This window comes from Microtus ochrogaster, linkage group LG5, assembly GCF_000317375.1.
Source record: "Microtus ochrogaster isolate Prairie Vole_2 linkage group LG5, MicOch1.0, whole genome shotgun sequence".
NCBI classification, from domain to species: domain Eukaryota; kingdom Metazoa; phylum Chordata; class Mammalia; order Rodentia; family Cricetidae; genus Microtus; species Microtus ochrogaster.
Genome location: NC_022031.1, coordinates 40,788,340 through 40,794,758, shown reverse-complemented (window position 1 = coordinate 40,794,758; position 6,419 = coordinate 40,788,340). Strand labels below are relative to the sequence as shown.

The following is a 6,419-nucleotide window of genomic DNA, read 5'->3' as shown; positions in this document are numbered from 1 at the left end:
CCCCCTGCCCACTGTGCCCTCCACCCCCTGCCCAATGTACGCTCCACCCCCTGCCCACTGTGCCCTCCACACCCTGCCCACTGTGCCCTCCACCCCTGCCCACTGTGCCCTCCACCCCTGCCCACTGTGCCCTCCACTCCCTGACCACTGTGCCCTCCACCCACTTTGCCCTTCACCCCCTGCCCACTATGCCCTTCACTTCTTCCCCACTGTGCCCTCCACCCCCTGCCCACTATGCCCTCCACCCCCTGCCCACTCTGCACTCCACTCCCTGCCACTGTAAAGTTTTGGGAAGAGTTTATGTTGAACTGGGTTTATGTGTCTGTGGAATGTTCTGTAGGATGCTTCACAACTAGAAAATTCAATTTCCTTTACAGCTTGCTTGGGTTCTTCCTTGAGCGTGATTTTGTAATTTGTGTCCTTTATTGAATATGTTCAGATCATCTATGATATTGAATTCATTGCCACATTATCTCATTAACCTTTGTCATCCGCGGAATCTGCAGTGCCACCCCTTATGTTCATATTGAAAACCTGGATCTTATCTTTCTGGCCGATCTGGTCACGGGCTTATTGTTCTTGCTTTTCCTTTCAGAGAGCCACTTTTTGGGTTTCATTGGCAATCCCAGGTTTTCTCTTCTCAAATTCACTGATTTCTACTTTGTTCATTGTATTTCCTTTCTTTGTCTTCTCTGGATTTCACTGGCTCTCTCCTTTCTAGTTTCTTAAGGTAGGAGCTGAGGACACCCATTTGAGGTCTTTATTCTTATAACAGGTTTCTTTGGTGCCCAGCATCGCCCTTCGCGTGCTGCCCTGGCGCCCAGCATCATCGCCCTTCGCGTGCTACCCTAGTGCCAAACCACAGCTCTAGCGCTTTATTTTCATGTCCTTTGATTCAAAATTCAGTCTATCTTCATCTTTTTAAAATTTTGATATGTGAGTTTCTTGGCAATGCAGTATGTGTCACTGAGTTACCGCAGGATTTACTAAGATTTTTCTGTCATTGCTTTATAGTTTGATGGGAAGGGAAGTACAGACTCCCTCAAGTTGTCCTCTGGCCTCACATGCATGCTATAGCATGCATGAAAACACACACACACACACACACACACACACACACACACTTTGTTGGCTAGTTTTATGCCAACTTGAAACAAGTCGAAGTATCAGAGAGGAGGGACCTGCAATTGAGAACATGCCTCCACAATACCTGACTGTAGGGCATTTTCTTAATTAGTGATTGATGGGAGAGGCCCCCACCCTATTGTCCAATGGTCCTGGATTCTGTAAGAAAGCAGGCTGAGGGGGGGTTCAAGAGATGACTCAGAACTTAAGAGCACTGGCTGTTCTTCCTGAGGTCCTTGAGTTCAAGTCCCAGCAACCACATGAGGGTTCACAACCATCTCTAGTGAGATTGGATGCCCTCTTCTGCTGTGCAGCTGTAATGCAGATAGAGCACTCACACATAAAATAAATAACAAATCATTAAAAAATATTTAAAAAAAAGAAAGCCGGCTGAGCAAGCCAAGAGGAGCAAGCCAGTAAATAGCACCCCTCCATGGCCTCTGCACATCTGTGCGTCTCCTGCCTCCAGGTTCCTGTCCTGTTTGAGTTTCTGACCTGACTTCCTTCAATGATAAACCGTCCCCAAGTTGCTTTGATCATGGTGTTTCGTCACAATAGTGATCTATCTAAGATACACACATACACACACACAGACACACATACACAAACAATAGAAATGTCTTTTTAAAACCTTACAATCATATTTTCCTACTCTTCAACATTTGTGCTATTGCTATCCATTCATTTTCACACATACTATAAACCCTATACTAAACTGTAATTACTTCGTGTGAATAGCAAGTTATCGTTAAAAAGCTTTTAAGTAATGTAAGAAATATAGTTACCATATATAGCTTCCATTTCTAAAACTCCTTATTTTCTGTGAAATAATAATTCTACTGGATGTAATTTTCTTCTGTCTGGTTAATGTCTGTTTCTTTTAGGGTATGTATAATAATTTTGAATTCTCTCAGCTTTTATATATTTGAAAATGGTTTTATTGTGGCTTTGTTTTTTATTTCTCTTTCTCTTTCTTGCCTCTCTGCCTCTGTCTCTGTCTCTCTCTTTCTCCTTCTCTGTGTGTGTGTGTATGTGTGTATGTATGTGTGTGTATGTGTGTGTGTGTGTATGTGTGTGTGTTTGTGTGTGTGTACTCACCTGTACTTGTCTGTGAAAAGGCCACAGGCTAACTTTGGGCATCTACCTCCATTGCTCTCCACTTTACTTTTTGAGACAAGGTCTCTATCTGAACCTGGAGCTTGCTATTTTGGCTACACTATATGACTAGCAAGTCCCCAGGCTCCACCTGTCTCTGCCCCACCTGGCACTGGTATTACAGGTACACACTGCCATACCAGCTTTTATTTTTTTTTATTTTTTACTTTTTTTCTTTTTCATACCAGCTTTTATATGGGTGCTGGAGATACAAACCGAGCTCCTCATGCCCGAATGGTCAGCACATTGCCTACTGTTAGACCCCAGACCCACTGTCTCTCTCCTAGAAATCAGGTCATTTCCCTTCCCCCTACTCCCACCCTGCAAGTGCTCCATGGTGACTGATGGGCATGTTAGATCTAGCAAAAAAATAACTTGACTACCATCTCAGGATTGAAAGCCATTTTTATCCTTCTTTAAAATTTTGTAATTTTTTATTCATGTGTGTCATATGGCTGCCTGTGGAGGCCAGAAGAGGACATCAGGTCCCCTGCAGCTGGAGCTCCATGTGTTTGTGAGCTAACCAGTGTGGGTGCTGGAAACTATACTCGGGTCCTCTGTAAAAGCAGCAAGTGTGAGGGTTTATGTGGTGGGTGAAATGTCTCGGAGTAGGGACATGAGAGATAAAGACAGAAAGATGGAGAGTGGGAGAACAGGCCCTGGTGATGATGGAGCTATGGGCACTGAGTCGTTGAACGCAAGCTGGGGCTAGTATTCCTTCTTTCTTTATTATAAAAGGTGAAGAAACAGGAAGTGATGACCAGTGAGGCAGGAATGGGGTGCCATGCTCCTCAGACCGCTTCCTATTGTCTGGAGGTGTCCACATCTTTGGGGACCCAAGAAATCTGGGGTGCTGGCTAAGTCCTGGAAGAGCAGGCTGTTTCACTTGCTGTCCGGGCTCTGTGGGACCATCTGGGGCTAGGGATATGCAGGCAGCAGCTGGAGCAGTTTGTGAGGCTAGTCCACCTGGGGCTAGTCACTCTGAAGCTGTCCACAATGCGGATTATGAGGGAACACCCAGAGGTGGCAGGTTGCTGAAACAGATACATATTAGCAGAAGATAAAGTTAAGGCATTTAGGAGGAAATTTTTCAGTCTGATACTTTTAGACCCCTCGCCCTGGTGGTTGGGGGAGGGCGTCCCAAGGTCAGGGAAAGGGGAAAAGATCCCACCATTCCACCCTTTTGGGCTGTTGCTTAACAGGAATACTTACCTGGAGTCCATTTGACTTTTTTTTTTTTTTTTTTTGAAACAGAGTTTCTCTGTGTAACAGCTCTGACTGTCTTGGAACTAGCTTTGTAGACCAGGCTGGCCTCAAACTCAGAGATCCACCTGCCTCTACCTCCCAAGTGCTGGGATTGAAGGTGAGGGTCACCACTACCCAGTTCCATTTTACCTTTAAGTGATGGATTCACTTAAAGCTTCAATTCCCTAAAGCTTACAAGAATTTTTAAGTTTACAAAAAGGTTAAGTTTTAGGTATGTTAGCAATGTTAAGTATTTTCTCTTAGACGAACCTCTCCTCTCTGCCAACGCAAATAATCCCAATCAGACCGAAATAAAAAATGCCCATGTTTAATGGAGTGTTCCTGGGTGGACCTGGAGAAATATGGAGAGGGTGAAATGGATTAATTAAAAATGCTGCAGGATCCCCGGCAGCTGCAGCCACAGAAACGCTGCAGGTCTCCCAGCAGCAGCAGGCAACAGGCCATGTGGTGGCAGGCAGGGGACAGCAGGTCCCAAAAGCAACCAGTCCCAGGCAGGGACCGTGCATGGGGCCACGCCATAGGTCTCCAAAGGCGGCTGATCCTGGGCGGCTGGTCCCAAGCCACGTGGCAGCAGCGGGCAAGAGACAGACGGATAGGCATGCTATGCAGAGTGAGGTTGGACATTTATTTAATGGGTTATGGAGGGGGAAGGGAGGAGAGAAGAGCAGAGAGGGAGAGAGAGAGAGAGAGAGAGAGAGAGAGAGAGAGAGAGAGAGAGAAGAGATAGAAGCTGCCTCCTCGGGAGGTAGGCAGAAAGGAAGATCTGCCTGCCTCAGTGGACAAGGGAGGGAGTGGGCGTGGCTTGTCTCTTAAAGAGACAGGACAGATCATTACAGAGGGGAAGAGAGAGAAGGGGAAACCACACAAAACCACTTGTTCATTCTCTGGGGGCAGTTTAAATAGCCTGTGGGAGTGGTCTTGACCCTCCTGGGGGAGGGGTCACCATTTGGTGGGCTTTCTCAGAGCTGGAATTTGGACTGGAGGCAACACCCAGGGTAGGGAGCTTATGTCAGGAGCTGGGGTGAGGCCCCCAGCCAAATAAGCATTATCATTGTTTGTAATCATACTGAAATCCACATTGTTGAAAAGGCAGTAGAGTCATATCTTTGAGTCAAGGTAGAAGCTTGGGGGCCAAATGATCCTGGGTTAGCAGTCTGATGCAGTCTTTCCTCTCCAGAATACTGGGTGTGGAGATGAGACGTGTTTTTAGCACAATAAAAAGCCCTTCTAAGTCTCTACTTAGAAGACAACCAAAGGAAATTTAAAATCTTGAGCCTGTGACTATGGTAATAGTAGCCAATGCTTACTAGAGCTGTTAATAGCTCATCAGAACTCCATTGATTAATGTGAAAATGCTGAACCTTGGGCTGGAGAATGGCTCAGAGGTTAAGAGCATTGCCTGCCCTTCCAAAGGTCCTGAGTTCAATTCCCAGCAACCACATGGTGGCTTACAGCCATCTGTAATGAGGTCTAGTGCCCGCTTCTGGCCTGCAGGCATACACACATACAGAACAGTATATACATAATAAATAAATATTAACAAAAAAGACTTTTTAAAAAATATTTATTTATTTATTATGTATACAATATTCTGTCAGTGTGTATGCCTGCAGGCCAGAAGACCCCATTACAGATGGTTGTGAGCCACCATGTGGTTGCTGGGAATTGAACTCAGGACCTTTGGAAGAGCAGGCAATGCTCTTAACCTCTGAGCCATCTCTCCAGCCCCCAAAAGACTTATTTTTTTAAAAAAGAAAATGCTGAACCTTCTGAGTCTTCGTATAACTGTAGCAGAGAGGGAAAGAGATCTGAAATAGTTTTCATTTTTGCATATATCTTAAATCACTTTCTTATAGCTTTACAGATCGCATTTACACACCTTAAGATGCATTGTCAGACCTTTATCCTGTCCTCAGGATAAACTTTACTTTTTTCTGTCTAATCATTCACCATGGATACAGGTGGTTGATTACTGAGAGCAATCATTATAAAGTGAGTTCCTTTAAATAAAGAGTAAAACGTTACTTTGAAATTTGTTTTGTGAGTTTATCTCTTTTCTGACTCTGGGAACGAGGTAAACTATGTCTAGACCTGGACAAAGTGAGGCCTGAATCCTGATTTCTACAGATGCAGAGAACTGAGAAGGCAGTTGAAGCCTTGTTGCTGCTTTTACTGGCAAAACTATCACTAGCCTAGTTGTCAACACAGTCAGAGATCTGAGAAGTATAAATTTCAGCAGAGTAAGCACGAAATAGACCACACAGCTTCCAAACTGATTAAAAATGACAGAGACTTGCTGGCTACCTGGACAGTCACCTAGGTTCTGTGGTCCTCAGCTCCAGAAGATCCAACAGACTTTCCTGTGGGCTAGGAACTTGAGGGGACCAGCCTACCTTGTCTAGGCAAAGCAAGGTAATCAACTCCCAGTGTCCGCAGTTTGAACAGGGTCCTGGCAGCAGGCAAGGTGAAGTACAGTTTCTCACCCAGTGTCCATCTTTACCACACTTAAAGCAAGCTCCAGGGGGGTTCTTCTGTACCCACTCATCTTCTTGGGAGAGGATTAGGGGTGCTGCCAGGAGCTGGCATTTCTCTCTATCGTGAAAAGCTTTTTTATTAAACATTTTAAATGCCATATTCAGGAGATCTCTGAAGAGTTAGAGGACCATCTACCTATCCATTAAGTATACCTGATTTAGTTATGTGCTTAAGGCTCAGTAAAGCTTATTTCTGTAATTAATTACCTTAGTACTTAGTATGACTACAAGTATACTTCTGAACACATTGAAGAATTTGAATATTTATAAGGCAACTATTAATTTTCATGTCTTAATTATTCTTAACAGATTACAACAAGTTAGTAGTTTTTTTTTTTG

At 44.5% G+C, this 6,419-nt stretch overlaps 1 long non-coding RNA gene across 1 annotated transcript in view; it reads right to left on the bottom strand.

Annotated features, from left to right (window-relative positions):
- Positions 1-2,812: 2,812 nt before the first annotated feature.
- The window catches only part of LOC113457729, a 23,633-nt gene continuing 20,026 nt past the window's right edge, over positions 2,813-6,419 (bottom strand). Inside the window, exon 3 of the long non-coding RNA XR_003378237.1 lies at positions 2,813-3,314. This is a non-coding gene — a long non-coding RNA (uncharacterized LOC113457729). The remainder of the gene's footprint in view (positions 3,315-6,419) is intronic.